This window comes from Rousettus aegyptiacus, unplaced genomic scaffold, assembly GCF_014176215.1.
Source record: "Rousettus aegyptiacus isolate mRouAeg1 unplaced genomic scaffold, mRouAeg1.p scaffold_m13_p_12, whole genome shotgun sequence".
In the NCBI taxonomy this organism is placed as follows: Eukaryota; Metazoa; Chordata; class Mammalia; order Chiroptera; family Pteropodidae; genus Rousettus; species Rousettus aegyptiacus.
In genome coordinates, this window is record NW_023416287.1 from 90,377,595 (window position 1) to 90,394,373 (window position 16,779).

Here is a 16,779-nt window from a genome sequence, read left to right on the forward strand (position 1 = left end):
AAAAGAACAATTATAACAACATGTTGTAATAAAGGTATGTAAATGTGGCATTATTAAGCAAATTCGAGGTCACTGCAGAGAAGCACTGCAGGACCAGGCGGTCAGTCTGCTCACCAAGATAGCCGCTCAGCCATGAGCCCGCAGGGAGCATGTCCTTCGTGGACACACTGGACGAGGGACGTTCACATCCCATGTGAGACAGAGCGGGCGGGTGAGGGATTTTATCACGCTGGTCGTTCACGGAAGCCCAGGACCAAACCCCAGTGAAAATTCTGGACCCCAAAGCTTGCGTCAGCTTCCTGGGGAGGCAGTGCTCCATGTGTGTTTATCATACGTTGTTTCTGGGGGAGAACTATGATCTCACTGGGAGCAAACAGTGAGAACTTGTGCCTAGTGACCCCTGGACCGCGCCTTACGGGCCTCTTACTGTGGCTCATTTTAACCTATATCCTTTTGCCGTAAAAATCCATAAGCCTGAAAATAATGACTTCTGTGATCTCTGTGATTCTTTCTAATGAATGAAACTAAGAGTGGCCTTGGGGACCCCCCAAGCTTACAGTTGGTGTCAGAAGTGAGGGTGCTTGGGGGGACTTGTGAACTTGGCAATATTTAAAATCGAAAACATTCATGAAACCAATTGAGTCCTAAAACCAATGGAGGACATGTAGCAAGATTAAAGCATGAGAAAGCTAACCCTCTTATTGTAAAAACTAGAGTTCTGTGTTGATAATAATTTTATTTAATAAGATAAAGAAGTTATATAGTGTTCCCAAGATCTTTATTGTTTTCTCATTCCAGTTAGTCCAAGGAGCCATGAGTTTTTTTCCAGTAATATTACATGACCTTGTATAATTTTCCCATATGATTTATGAAGCTATGAATTTATAATATAAAATTTAAAGACTTAAATTCATCTTTGTGGTTGTTCCATTTCTGTTTGAACCCGAGAGCTTCCTATCGTATAAGTAGTGAGCAAGGTTATAACCAGGTTGCATTTCTCAGTTGACACAAGTTTTTGTTGATCTTATTTTGTTTTCACATTGCTCGAATTTTTTAAGCAAAATAAATGTAGTTTATTGTTTTTTGCTTCTTTTTTGAAATTCTGATGGTCTGAGCTTGACATTCTCATGGTATAAACATAATGACAGAAAACAAAATTTTGATCAGTAAGTAAGTCTCCAAAATTTCCCCAGAGGGTAAAGAGTGGGAGACACAGAAAAACAGAAAGTAACAGGAAGTAAGTGAGAGCTGACTCCGAGCAAGTATTAAATTATCATTGGAAAAATCAAATTATATCCCCTCGGCACGGAGGAAAGAAAGATTAGGTGTAGGTAAACCTGTTTTCACACACACACGGGCACAAACACACTCAGTGCAAACAAATCTTGGGTTTGCACACATCCAAACAAAGATGTATTACTGCTGGGCGAAATGAGGTGATGTCCCTTTTACAGGGTCCCTTTTAAACAGGAAAGAAAATCTTCTCTAAATGAACCATTTTTTTTTTTTAATATCAAAAGATCTTTAAATGATTATTGTAGTTCTAAATTGTCCTTGAGGAATGTTATGGACTGAATGTGTGTGTCCTTTCAAAATTCTCATGTTGAAGCCCCACACACAGTGTGACTGTGTTTAGGAAGTAATTAAGCTTCGAGGAGGTTCAACGGGGTTCTAAGGGGAGGACCCTGATCCACAGAATTAGTGTCTGTTATAAGAAGAGACACAAGAGAGCTTTTTAGCGCTCTCTCCGACCAATGCACGCCCGAGGAAGAAGCCAGGTGAGCGCACAGTGAGACACTGGCCACCATAGGCCTAGGAAAGTGGCTTCAGAATGACACCTAGGCTACTGACATCTTGATCTTGGGTCTCCCAGCCTCCAGAACTACCGTAGAATTCCAACTTTCCCACAGTCTACGCCCCCAGACCCCCAGCTACCCCGCCCGTCATGAACCTCCCTTTCCTTGGGGCTTTTCCACTGGAAGGAACGGATCGGGTCCTCTCACAGACAAGAATATGCTCTGGAGTCTCTTATATTCCCTTACGTTACAGCTGCGAAGTTCCCGTATGCTGTCGATCTTTGTAATCTCTCGTCTGTGATTTACTTGTTCACATCTTTCGTATATTTCCTTTCCTAATGAGCTGTCTTTTATTTATTTGTTTTTATCCTGTACATAGGAATTCGTTTATATCTGTGTACCTGTATCCATCTTTTCCCTAGATGGCTCTCATCTTAATTTTGCGTATCATGTATTGTTTCTTATTATTTCTTGCGCTGTTGATAAGTCAGTGTCATAAGTCTCTTTTTTATGCTCTTTGTACATTTGGTTTTAAAAGTTGATAAGGAGGGCGTGTCTTCATACATCCCTGGGCGTATCATCTGTTTACGTCCACGCAGTGCACGATCGTTATCTTTGTCTTCACGCAGTTGTTTTTCCCTTCCGAAATTATTAGTTTCCTTTTTTCCTCATCCCTTTATATTCACATTTCTGAGCTATCGTCACAATTTTATTTTTTCAACTCTTAAATTTAATTACTTAGCTAGCAATCATATTTTCAGTTTCCAAGAAGTCTGTCTTCTTAACTCATGATGGAAATTACGTTTTTAATATCCAGAGCTGCTGCTCTTCCAGCCGCTTGTCTTGTGACATAGACATTCAGTTCCGCTGAGATGCTAATTAGATGTTTTGTTGGTTTTGGTTTGTTATTAAACTTATTTTCTTTGACTCATTAGTGCTTCTTTTGAGTTTTTAATATTTCTTTTTCATTTTTTGTAAGGGGATATGTTTCTTTCCTCAAATGGCCTGAGATCTTTCTTCGCACATTCGTTGCTAAGAACGAGGCAATGTGTGGTTGACTGCCAGGCTTACTGATTGATGGGCTGTCCTTTTGGGTGAAGATTTGGGGAAAGGAATATTTACTAGTGTTCATTCACATAGGAATGATTTGTGTATTTCTCCCTAAGCATTATTTCTTGAAAGAAGGATTTTCCAGTTCATGCCCGGGGCGGCAGAAGTCCACTTGCTAAGGCCTTTGTGAGGAAGTGGAGTGACCTGCTTCTGAGACAAGCTTCCTGTTCCTCTCTGTGATATGTAAGCTTAGTACTCAGCATTTTCCGAGTCCTCAGCCTCTCAGGGCAGCAGCCCTCTCTGTGACTTCTTTGTCATGTATGTCCTCTGACTGGTTTCGACAATTGTTATCTCCCTCCATTTGTTTTTCAAATTCCAGATATGTATAAAACTATCTATCACCTCATGGTCTTCAGCTTCTCCATATTAAGAATTTATATAAAAATAACTAATAATTTCATTTAATTTCCACATGAAATATCTTGGAGATGAGAAGAGATACTCATATGTGATCAATCTGGCATCTTAGAAGGGAAGAGAGGAAAGAAGGAAAGAAAGAAAGTAGAAAAGAAGGCGTGGGGAGCAAAGAAGGAGGGCAAGGGGCCACTGTTCCGCTGTGTGTTTAATAAGTCGGCGCCCTGTGTATCTGGTCCCAGACTTCGATTTCTTTCTGCCCAAGGTTGATTTGGTTACCCACGGATGCTAAGCTCTGAAAGTATTGTGTTTCCATTAATCTCAAAATTCCTGCTTTTGTTCCCATTTTCCCCAAGTTTCGTTTGTTTCTTTTGTAGTGCTTGTCCTCGTATAGAAATATGGCAGTTGTTCATGGTGAGCGTGTGGACGAAGAGGCATCATTCGGAGGCACTGTGGACTACATCCAAATGCAGTCACTGTCCACGGACTGAAAGGGATGGATGACTCAGTGACAAGCTTGGGACAGACCCCTCATATCTGAGACAGGAAGATAAGCAGGAGGGATATAATCATTGACTATGTTTCCGTATTTTTTTTTCTTACTTAATTCTTTATTCACCTTTAGAGAGGAAACCAAGGTAAGCCTTTCCCCGATGAATCATGGGGTGAGTCTCACTGCAGCTCTCAGGCAGAAGTGTCATTTTGGACCATCTTAGAACTTCGCTTATGAGCATTCTTTATATGACTTCTGACTTGCCCTTCTGGCTATAGAAATTCCTAGCTTTCACATAAATATTTAATGCCCATTTCCACCTCCTTCAGCTGTCAGTTTCGACTCATTTCAGATCCGTAAACCTTTAATAACTTAGATTTGTATAGCACCTAAGTATTTTCAAGTTGATTTCAGAAATAAAATTTCATTTCATTCTCGAACAACCCCTCAGACGTCAAAATTAAATTCTCAATTTAGAGACAAAGGACATGAATCCCAAGGAGATGAACTGCCTTTTCTAGGGTGACCCAGACAGCAACCGTCAGCGATAAGATGACTACTCTACTCTTCTGGTGTCTCATGTTTGTGAAATGAAGACCGGATCTGCACTGTTTTCTGCTTTTTCATTTTCTGTGACGGGGAAGCGTGATCTGTGTGACCTCTCCTTTCCCCTGCTAAATGCACGGGGTCCTCCTGGAGGTTCCGTCCCACTATCATGTCCTTCTAAGCACCTGCAGAGAAAGGAGTTGTGTGCTCTGTCTTTCCCCAGGGAAGAGTTCAACTTCCGATAGCGAATCACATTGAGAAAGGTCTGTGGCCAGGAAAAGGACCCGGTAACCATCCCCTTATTCACAAATGGTGCCGTCTGAGTCGTTTGCTGAGTGGCCAGAGAAATTTAGAGTCCCCCAACTCACTGAAATCAATATCCATTTTATTTAACACTCTCTATTTTTTTTTTCCTTCCACAGTCATTTACTCATTTAAATGTATTTGTGGAGCTGCTAATTCTTGGAAGGTACAAGCAGCATTCTCAGCCCAGCTAAGAAATAGGGAGGTGGTGACTCTAGATTTCAGGAACATTTGCTACCAAATGACAGGACTTTTTCTCTTCTGACATAAAACTAAGACTGAAGAGAAAAACAAAGTTTAAAAACTAAAAGACAGAGACATTTTGTTATGTAATCTGTAATGATGCTTGGACTGTGGGTGGCTCAGCTTGCAAGAAATGGTTGACTTCTCATACCAATTTGTAAAACATTCCTGCATCGTCCCTACGGTCGAGGCTTTCTGGTGATGAATGAATCTGACTTTTACATGCCTGGGTAGTTAGGCTGTTTTTGTTAAATGATTCATTAAACATGGTAAATCCAGAAAGAGGAGTGAGTTAGAGGAGATACAGTATTTCATGCAGGCTTGTTAAGTTCTTTCTTCACGTAACGAGCAGAGTTTCAAAACTTTTGACTACACTGCCGCTAGCAATAAAATACTTTCCTGAGATATGTATGGTACGGCTTTCTGTTTCTAGAACATATCTGCTACAGATGAAGAAAAAACTGCTGAGGACCATATGGTCCCATATGCTCTATTAGCTTGTGTGAATACATTTTGAGCATCAAAAGGTATTCCTTATTCTATTTTGACAACTTTACTATTTTTTAAAGTCATATTGTTGTTTGTAATCTATTGTGACAAAATGCTCAGCTCTTTAAAAAGGATATGTTTGCAAGGGATCTTACTAAAGAATGATTTCCACTTTTTGAGAGGAGAAATCGCAGCCACTGTTCTTATACGTGCATTCGTGTGTTTCTGTGAAATACAGGAACAACTTGAGCAAAGAGGTCACATTTTGGAAATTATGTGTTTGTAATAGATGCTTTTTAGAATTTTTGCATCATCATTAAACATATTTTTAGAAAACGCTGAGGATAAAATGCAGCAATTAACAAATTATGACATTACAAAATATAATCAAGTTTGACTGGCTCTTGGTGGGTTGGAATTTCATATATGGCTCTAGTGCTAATTTAATGTAGAATTTTAGCAAAGTTAGGTACAATTATAATGAACTTTTCTAATGACAAATGAGGCAAATTGTCCTCTAACATAAAGTAGGGTCATTCCCATAGGTAATTATTTCTTCTGATTAATGTACTATGATCATTATTTACATATCCAATAAAATTATATCTTCAAATACGATTTTCATGTTTGTTACATAAGCTAACTCCATCCTCTAAAGAGATGCACATTGTCTCCTAACTCAGACCATGGAGTTAAAACTTAGGAGAGTAGGAAGGTATCCTCTACTTCGAAAGATATTGTGTCAGCTGCAATAATGGGAATTCTGTCTTTTTACAATGAGATTCTGAGCTTTGCATATTTGGTCTTAGATATAACCTAAAAGATGTTCTTAGGAGTAATTATTTAATGTCTTCGATCCACTTTCTGAATTGAGGTATTCTGTACCAATGCAGGAACTTATGGCTAATATTAGCAAACTTGTTGATTTTTTTTTGCAATTTATGTTTTATATGCTCTATATTTTTGTTTTCCATTTATATACGTGCATTTTTGAAATATCTGAAGAAATGAGAGGTATAATCCTGAGTCAGTTTTAGCTATGTTCTCTCACATAAGCTACTCGGCAGTACTTTTTCTCTTCTATGTTAATAATTTCAAAGCTTGTGTGATCACCGGGTATTTCCCGGTTGACCTCTCTCTCTCCCTCACTGTGTTACACTCTGACTCTCTTTTCCACCCTGTCCCCCAACTATTTTCTGTGTAGTGTTTTGTGTCCTAGCTTAATAATGTTCAGGGAAGGTGTTGGAAATTCTGTCGATCTTTTTGTTAATGATTAGATAAAGACGTCAACCTAATTTTTACTCATCATGTTTAAGGCCTTTTTCGATGCATGTGGGCACTCAGGTGATCGACTGCCACCAGACAGCTGCTCCGATGCCCAAAGCATTAGTTAGGGGTCAGGCCACCTGACTCACTCCCAAGCGCCTGTGTCCAGGAACACATCATGTCTGTTCTCTGTGCATCATTTAAGTCATCTGTAAAGGAAAAGGTTGGAAAGTAGTCAATTACATCCCTTCAACTTGACATTGCAGTTTCTTGACAGTATTCTAAGGAGACTTATCAGCTTCCTATGGCTATTGTTTCTGTCACGAGAAAATTCAGAGAGCTTTACTCGATATGAATATTTTATTTATCAAGAAACAAATTGGTCACAAACTGAACGTGGTGAGGAGTTCAGCTTTCAGTAGTGACAGCTTGCTTACAAAGCAGACCTCTGGGGAAGAGGGGCGCTTCCCCCGGCCACGCCCATGTCGTGCTGACCTGGGTGCCCCTCTCGCTGGACGTGGCGTGCCCGTGCTTCGGTTCCAGCCGTCTCGTGGGAGAGAGAGTGTGGACAGCGTGGGGCGTGTGGGCCAGGGTCCCGAAGAGTTTTCAGTTGTCTCCTCGCTAGTGCAGACCTCTGACCTGACAGCACTTCCCTGCTCTGGCCCCAGGTGCACAAAGCTGCCCACCTGAGGCACTGGCCTGCCTGGGGGCAGTGGTCCCCTGGGCGCTCTGTCTGAACCGGGCTTGTTATCATGACAGTAAAGGAACATCGAAAGGACTGTTCCCAGCAATTATGAGTTCATGCTAAAGTTCACTTAAAGCATAGACGTGGTTCTCAAAGTGAGATCTCGAGGGCGCAGGGCTGGGCGGGGAGTCCTTGAGATCCTTTGACGGTATCGTAGAAATCAAAATTATTTTTAAATAATAGTAATGAAATATTATTTAGCTCTGTCACTCTCTCATTGGTATATGATTAAGTTTTCCAGAAACTACATGACAAGCGACATTGTAGCAAATCAAATGCAGAAGCTGATGCTAGAAACGACGACAGCAAAGGCGTAGACCAAAACGAGAAATAACGAGTCAATCTTAGGATGTATTTCTGGAAAACAGAGCTGTTTTTCATAAAAAATATTACCGAGGCAAAAAAATATCACTTAGGCTAACACGTGCTGTTTTGTCACCTTAGATTAATTAATAAATATTTTAATATATCTATTTTAATTCTAATACAATAAATATTGATAAATATAAACCACATAAGTAAAAGCTCCCAAGGATTCTCAATAATTTTCTAATATAAAGGAGTTCTTGAGAGTCTCTGAAGCGCAGGAGACCGACCATGTTTTCTAATACTAGATATTTATTGTTATTATTTGTTTGCTTTTGGTTTCATTTTTGTGTTATTACTTCAGTGTGTTGAACCAACTTAAAAGTTGAGGGCCATAAAGGACAATAGTGAATAATAACAGTAAATATTTTTGAGTGCTTTTTTTTGATCATTAACAGAAGTCACCTTTGACTGTAATGGTAATGAGGCAGAAGGGGTCATTGAACTGATCAAGAGATTTTTTTCTTTCCAGAGAAAGGAAGTAGATAGTTTATTAAAAACCATGTATTTACATGTCTATAATTATATATTTATCATTATATAAATATATGTATATAATTACATGTATATAATTTACGTGTATAATTATATATTTATAAATATATAAAAACATATTCCTCTATAAATATATAACATATATGCTATATATGACATATATATAACATATATATATATAGCAATAGTTAGATTCTTAGGAATTTAACTTCTATAACTCTTAGAAGACATGTATATGACTAAAATAAGAACATAAATCATATATAACTTTCAAGATTATATCACTTTTTTTCAAGGTTCAAAAATATGACTCCAACAAGATGAATATCTTTTTTTGTCTAGATAGGCATTAATCAGATCATTAACTTGCCAAAAATAGACTACAAGCCAACCAATACGCATACTGACCAGAACTCACACTGAGTTAAAAAAATAACTTTGCTGAGATTTACAAGAATGTCACATATTTCAATTAAAAAAAAACAACAACAATAAACTCTTACAATTAAAATGACTACTTCAAGAGCTAATTTTCTGAAAGAATTAAAGAAATGAGAATCAATTTTGATGGATTATGTATATAAGCATAGACAAATATAAAATAGAATTTGTGATCTGTTCAGCATTATACACATTTGAATTTTCCTATCCTTGCATTAAAGTATTAGGGTACTGGAAATAATATTTACATCCTATTTGATTTATATGAAACTTAACCTAAAGAGCTCTTTGTGGCATCATGAATCATTATTTTACATTTCGTTTTTGAACATACAGCTGCCCTAATTAATTTGTTATCATCTGTTTCTTGCATTCTTAAATGGCTTAGATTTTGGCCATCCAATATCTAATAACTGATAATAGTGTTAGACGATGATTAAAAAAAATTTCTCACAGATGTTTTCAAGTTTCTTAGCTATGATACACATTTTGATCTGAGTAATAAATATTCGACTTAGAAAATTCCCTTATTTATATGATGGTGACCCAGATCGTGGAGGTTTAGACTGAGAAAGTAAGACATTTAAAGCCCAGGGACCTTGGGCGGTTCTCTAGAGTCTTCACGCGCTCAGCGGAAGTGCTGTCTTTACGTGTAAGTCACACGTCAGGATTTTGTCCGCTCGGCCACCACATACCTTCAGTTTGGTAAATCTTACTTGCTAGGTGAGTTATTTTGATCTTAACTTCCCATGTTTATTTTCTTCCATTGAAATTTACTAGATATTTTATATTTTAGCAGGATTATGCTATTTTATTTGAAAAATAAATTTACTGGCACAGAAAATTAAAGAGAAAGCTGACTCAAAAGGAGCACCTAAGATTATCATGTACAAAAAGAAAGTAATGCTATAAAATAACTTTCTCATAATTATACTTGACTTAAAGTTAGCTTAAGGTGACCATAAAACTTAGTCTGAATTACTTCAGATATCTTTAATATGATTTCTCGTAAAGTACTGATATTTTATAGAACATTATTATTTTTTATAAGTGAATAAAAATTGTATGGAAGTATATAAATATTGAATTACCTTTACTGATATGACTCAGATAGCCTCAGATATATTTACCAAACTACTTTTTTTTTCAATAGGAGAATGGACTCTTTTATAAAAAGAATCACAGAAGACTTTCATATACAAGCCACTTAATTACTGCTTTAATATACATAATTTGAAATGTTTATAAATAGTTTAGGACAAAATGACACGAACCTCTGATATAAATAATAAATAGAAGATAGTAGATAAAGCTTTGTATCTACAATTAAAATTATTATATTGATTTCGTCACGCCATCTCTATCAAAAGAGGCTGCCACTTATACCGGAAAGAGAGAGAAAATGAATTTTATGTCTGAAAGATTGCTTATTAAGATTCTAAGCAAAGCGTTTTGTGAAGACATCAGGAACAGTTGTCAAAATAGATAATTGAAATTATTATCACTACAGTGTGCCACTCACAGATGCCGATCATTTGTTATTGTTTGTAGAGGAATGCAATCTTTCTGGAATGAAAGTAAAGACTGAATGTTTTATTCATTCAACGCGTAGCATTTTTTTGGATTAATATAATACAATTTATTGCAGTTAAAACAGATTGAAATTAAAACGCACCCAAACATTTTTTTCCCCCATTCTCAAAACCACTCTTTAACTCTTCTGGTATTTTAAGCATCACAAATGGATTGGACACAGCGAGATAAGAACTGAGAACTAACTCACTCACTGAGAATGAGCTGAATTGGCCTTCTGTCTTTGCTCTCGTTACAGTGTGATGATGACATTTTCAGGAAAAGTTCTAGGGCAGTGACCTGTCTGCCCGCCTTTCTATTTGGTCTTTTAAAAACGGAGGCAGACTACAGGTATCCCAGTAGGCATGTAGAGCTGCGTGTGTGAGTCCTTAGGCTTTGTCTGCTGTGATAGCAATGCACCATGATTCCACAAAGACTACAGAAATTATATCCAAAATCATATGTGTGAATGTCACAGGACCTTCCATTGGAGAGGCTCTCCTTAGCTTTCTGATTTTCCATTCTTCATGGCCTTTGATTATACACTTTGCACAGTTGTCGGTCTGGGTGCCACCTGTATTGCTCTGAGGACTGTCACAGTCTAGGAGCCATTACTACATATGCCTGGGAGACCCCAACTATTCCAAACTGGCTGCATTTCCAGAAATGGCCCCCACATATGGTGATTACACCCACCTTGTCTTTGGAAGTTAAATGCTGTTATTGGGTCTCTAACAGTTAAATGCTGCCGTCGGGTCTCTGCTCTTCTGAGACCTACTAATCCTATGGATAATAGATTGTTTTTGTAACTTTGCTTCCTACCATAAGCCCTAACCTATAGAAAATGACAGTCTATTGACTTAATCAACAACACCAATGGCCTCTTGTAGATTTTGTTAAAAAATATGTGTGTTGTAAGCAAGTCCTTCGATCAATCTTACGAGTCTTTGAAAGATTGTCTTTACCAATTTTGAGCAGTTAAATACTAGATTCTCTGTGGGGAGAGGTCCCCTGCACAAGCCGCAAGGCCATCGCACGAGCGATGCCTCACCAGGCCGGCTTCGATCTCTCGACCATCACCATGGGCCATCTTCCCCCAGCAAGCTCGCAGCCTACCTAGGGTGATAGCAACCACCAGAGCCCCTCACCCATATGGAGGAGCAGATGTGCCCAGGATTTTATGTCCCCTCTGCTCCTGTGGAAGGAAGCCTGTAGCTGAGGATTAGTTAGAGTGCAAACACCCTCCCTGCTCATCCGTCTCAAAGCAGAACAAACTCCTAGGCATGATTTAGAGCCCAGAGCTCGGCACAGAATCTGCAGGTCAGGCTTCTCCTACTTCTCTCTTTTGCTTCCCATTCACCTGTTCGTACCTCACGGGGACACTTTCCTAATAAATCACCTGCACTCGAGTTCTTGGAGAACCTGCCTCTGCCTCTGAGGAAACCTGAAATAAGAAAACTATTTTTATAACACGCCTATGACCGCAGCAGGAGCTGCACGTGACGGAGAGCAGTGAGTCCAGAAAGGAACTGGGCTGTGACAATAGAAGGGACAGAGCCCAGTATTACAGTCTTAGTAAGGAGTTTCACTTAACGAGATCAGAAACAGGTGACAGAAACTCATGAAATGATTCAACTGTGTGCCGAGTTTGGCTCTGCAGGAAGTCTGTTTTGATATAGAGCAATAAACAATTGGCCGTTTACCTGATTTAAAGATGGAGGTGGGAGAAGCCTCCACGTAACTGAATCCAGACCATTCAGTTTCTGTGTTCCTGGTTCGGCAAGTGACATCAAAGGAATCCAGACAGGCCTGAATCATGAACCTTCCTAGAAGTTTAGGTGGAGTTTAGGTGAGTAGTCTCTTAGGTGTAGAGGTAACATGCCCATTCCAGGAATGGGTAGAAGGTACTACAGCTAGATATTGAATGGACAGGCAAAAAGGGAGAAAAATCTTCTTTAACTTCCGTTAAGTGTTTATTTATTTTCATTGTTTATGTACCAATTTGATTCATGTTTGCGTGTATGTGGCATGTGTGTGTGAGCACGCAGAGTTAAAATGAAGAGTTCTACAGAACTCTATTCTATAGATTTTACAACAACAACAAGAACGAAAGCTCTGTTAAGTAAAAGAGCTTGAAAAAAATGCTAAAATATTTTCGGGACGTCAGATGGGGATGAGGTTGGTCAGGACAATAGCTGTGGATCTGAAACAAAGAGCATAACATACCTTTCACCATGGGTGTGGGTGGGAGGCCAGTAAAAACAGAGCGAGACAAGAAATAATAAAAGACTATAGGGTTTTTGTTTTCTGTTGATTTTTCTTAAAGTCATAAACATGTCAGAAGTTATCTCTTGTCAGCAAAAGCCTGGAGAGTAAATACAATACCTTCTACCGCAATGGAGTAGAAATAACAAACTATTCCAGAATATTCATGAGCAGTTGCAACAAGAGTATTTTTCAGATTAGATAGTCGGGAAGACATGTAGCATTGCCTTATTATCAACAGTGTTTACAAAAAGGATGGCAACTCTGAGCCTATATTGCTGATGAGGAACTAATTTAAGGGTTTAAGTTTCGAATAATTGCATTTGGAGCATACGTCTCTGTTGTTCGAACATCATGTCAGATTCAAGTAATAATGGTGCATTCTTGTATGACATTCCCCAGGTATTGATTTTCCAAGAAGACACCCCAGGATTATATTAATAAGTTTAATTAACATAATTCATCATTAACTCCCTAGTTAGAATGGAGATTTGGCATATTTCTCCCCTGCTATTACAAAGTTCTTGATTTCGCGTGGGTTTGACCTAGTTTGCAGTTGCCTCGTATTGAAGCATCCTGCCACTTTGCTTCCACAGTTCCCCCCGTACCCCCATGATGCTCATGCCGCGCCGTGCTGGGGATTTCTCCCTTATCCTGGACCACAGCACCAGGCTCTGGCTGTCTCTGCAATGAGATGGCAAGACTTGCTCGCTCAGAAACCTATGGCTCACCCACAGCTCAATCACTAGGGGAAGAAAATTCATTTCTTATCACTGACGGTCACACCCTTCTGCATCCTGTTTTCTTGGTCTTTTCCTTCTGCTCTTGATGCCTCCCACACACTCCCGTCCGTACGGGCAAAGTCTTCTCCCAGTCTCCCATTCAAACATTTTATCCTTGACCACCCCCTAGGAATGCCTCTTCTTACATCTTCCAGAACATATCCTCAGCTATTCCTTTTCTACTGTAAGGTTATATAAGAAAGTGACAACTTGACATTAATCACCGTGCCACATGATTGAGCTGAAATGCCCCTGGAGGAGCCATAAATGACGCTGAGTCTGACAGTGGGGACAGAGAAGCTCTATGTGCAGTAAGGTTTCGTTAATTTTGTAATGAGGGACAGTTTGTCATTAGCCTGCCACATCCCTATGACTCTGAGTGGTGGTTGTGGTATTTTATGTTTCGCATGTATATATCACGTACGTGCATGAGGACTTATTATTCAAGTGACTGTTTTTGGTGAACCATCCACATTTCAGTCAGAAATATGATGTCAGTAACGCTCCATCCTTTGTATGTCCTTGTAATGAACCGCGTGAGGAATCTCGTCACGTCTTGATAAAAGGAGGCGCATAACTGATGGGCCCGAAAAGCGAGTGTCATAAAGCCGCCATCTGGCTTCTGCACCTGAAATCAAGTTGGCAGATTTGGACGCTGGTTTCTCTGTTGCCACATATAAAGCTCTTTCGTCAAGTCTCATTATCCTGGAGCAGATGACACCGTTGACCATTTCTTTTGAAAAATGTTTCTCCCCTGAATTTTGTAAAATCATCGTGGTTCTTCTCTCTTCCTTTCTACCTCTCTATCTTATTATTCTGCCTCTACTTTTAATTGTTATATTCTCCGGCGTTCCCCATTCATGGCTCTTTTTCAGATAGCTTTTCTTTCTGTTGAACATGACTTTTCAACTGGTTTGTGCAAGAAGAAAATGCGTTGGCTCTAGTCACGGAATAGTCTAGGGGTGGGGTGGGCTTCACCGCGGCCCTCGAAATATGTCGCCGAGATCCAGTTATGCTCTTTCCTTAGGTTCAACTCTATTTTCCTCCTCCCTGTGTAACATTGATTTTTACAAAAGTATGCTGGCAGAGAGGCGGGGGCAGAACCAAACCATACACTCGCAAATGCAAAGCCAAGGGGAAACCTGCTCACCATCTGTGAAGCCCCCACGTCAATCTCTAGCAACCTGTTGGCTCTGATGGTTCACATTTCTAACCAGAGGACCTTGACCATGAGTGGAGTGTATTGACTGGCGCAGGTCAGTGTTTGGCCAAGGATGTTTTGAGTAGGACAGTTCTTCATGCAGCAATGTCTGGACGTTGTGTGCTGTTCGGCATCCTTATCCTCGGGAAATAAGTACCCGCAGTGGTCTCTCCTGCAAACAGCCCTGTGCACTGCCTGTTGTCTCCAGTGCGTCAGCAGCAGGAATGCCACTCAGAATGGAGAGCTACTGGTATAGACCAATCAGAGCCCATCTTGGAATGGGGTGGAGTCTCTCTGACCTATGGCATGGGCTCAGACTATGCAGAATGGATTTCCAGTAGGAAATTAGTGTTTGCTGTTTAATGAGAAAGCTACAAATAAGAGTTACTATGAATGGATGCTATAGTAGGCTCTTTCAGCTTCTATAACCTCTTCCTAGGAAATATCATCCTTAAGATTTTAACTCTCGATGTCAAGCTAATGGCCTCTAAATCCATCCATATGACAAGATTTGTGTGCTGAGATCCAAGCTATTACATAGAACATAAACTCATCTGTTGCTGTGCTCTCTGTGGGGGGTACTCCAGAGTTTATCATTCACTTTTCATTTGAAATTGTTATTTCATTTTAATTCACTTTCTATTAACTACACAATAGCTTCAGCACATTCTGTACCTTCCCATATCAATTAAACAGCCAGTTGTATTGATTATGCTTCTTAAAAATTGCTACGACTTGTTCTTTCCACTCATTCGTTATTGCGGTACCTTGAGTTATCACAAAATGTAAGTGTATAAACTGGAAGGATGCTTTCTCTAACTCGCTCTGGCGTGTTTCTGTTCATCCAATACAGAACTACTAAGGTCTTCTTTCATAAATCAGGTCTGATTATTTCAGAGCATTCAATGATTCCTGATCCATTTTAGAAGGGGTTGATAAACTGCAGCCTACACTGTGTTCTGAGGAAGGAGTATATAGAAAAGTGTACAGATATGAAAATAGAGTAACGATTTTGGCATATTAAGACATATATGATAGGAACAGACCATTTCAGGGTGGTTTAAATAGGAAAAGAAGTCTAGTGAAATGGTGATCAGTGCTGAGGCAGTATTGGTAACAGATGCTTTAGACTGAAGAAAAAAATATTTTTTATAGAATGGATTTTTATTTCACAGAAGCAAATACGTTAATAATACCTCTAGGTTTCCTGGTTTGTGAGACTGGCATGAAGGTTAGATTATGTAGTACAAACATTCCCTTTTGGTGATCCTAGAATAAGGAGTCCTTAAAAAAATGTCTGAGACTGAAAAAAAAATAGTTTAAGAAAATACTTAAGCAGAAATTATTTTACTCTTAATTTTTAAAATATACTAAGATTACGTATATCAAGTATTAAGCCTTTCTATAGCATATCAACATCGAGAGTACCTGGAAGACCGGGCTCCATCTGACATGTACGGCAAGTTTTCTTTTGTCTGTTACTTTTCCAAGGTTTCCCAAGTCCCACCGAATGCATTTTCAGTCCCTTCCAGAACGAGATTTACGCTATTCTCGTGATGCTTCTTGAGTGGGCATGTTTTGTTGGGACAGGACGTCCACTAGCGACAAATATGCGCACGCAAGTATGAGGCCACCTCAGCTGCGTGCAAGGGCAACTTCAGCATCCTCTCGGAAGCGAATGATTTCCATCCTTGTGGTATTTCTTCAGTCTTGGAAAGCAAAAAAAAAAAAGGCGAACGCCTTTAATGTGCATTCTGAGGGTGCAGAGCGAGGTCTAGGGGGTGTTCCAGATGTGTTCGTCTTTGCTGCAGTGGGGGACACAGTGTCAAGTGCTGTCATTGTCCCTGGTTACACGTGCAGACTGTGCAAGGTGCCATTCGCTCTAAGAGCCATTCTGTAACCCAGTGGTGGAAAACGCATCCCACCTGATGCGGGGAGCCTCGTCCTGTCCTGGCTCTTCCTTCACTTGTACTTTACTCTCAAAGGGAGGACACATTTACCCCAAGTTCAAGGTGTAGAACTACTCGGGCTGCATTATATTATCATATAAATACCAGTCAGTCAAATATTTCAATGAGCAGACTTCATTTTTCCCAAGGCATTTTTTTTTTTAAAGAAAGCAAACGTTTTCATTTGACACAAAACCTATAATTGATTCCAGCATTGTTTGAGGTGTTTTAGCTCCATATAATCCAGTAGCTTTCTGTTGCCCTTTGGGGTACCACTTTTTTTCTAGAAAATAACTTTACTCCCACAGATAATCTAGATTTTAAATGATTGCATTTTTAATATTAGTGAATTCATATGTGCTA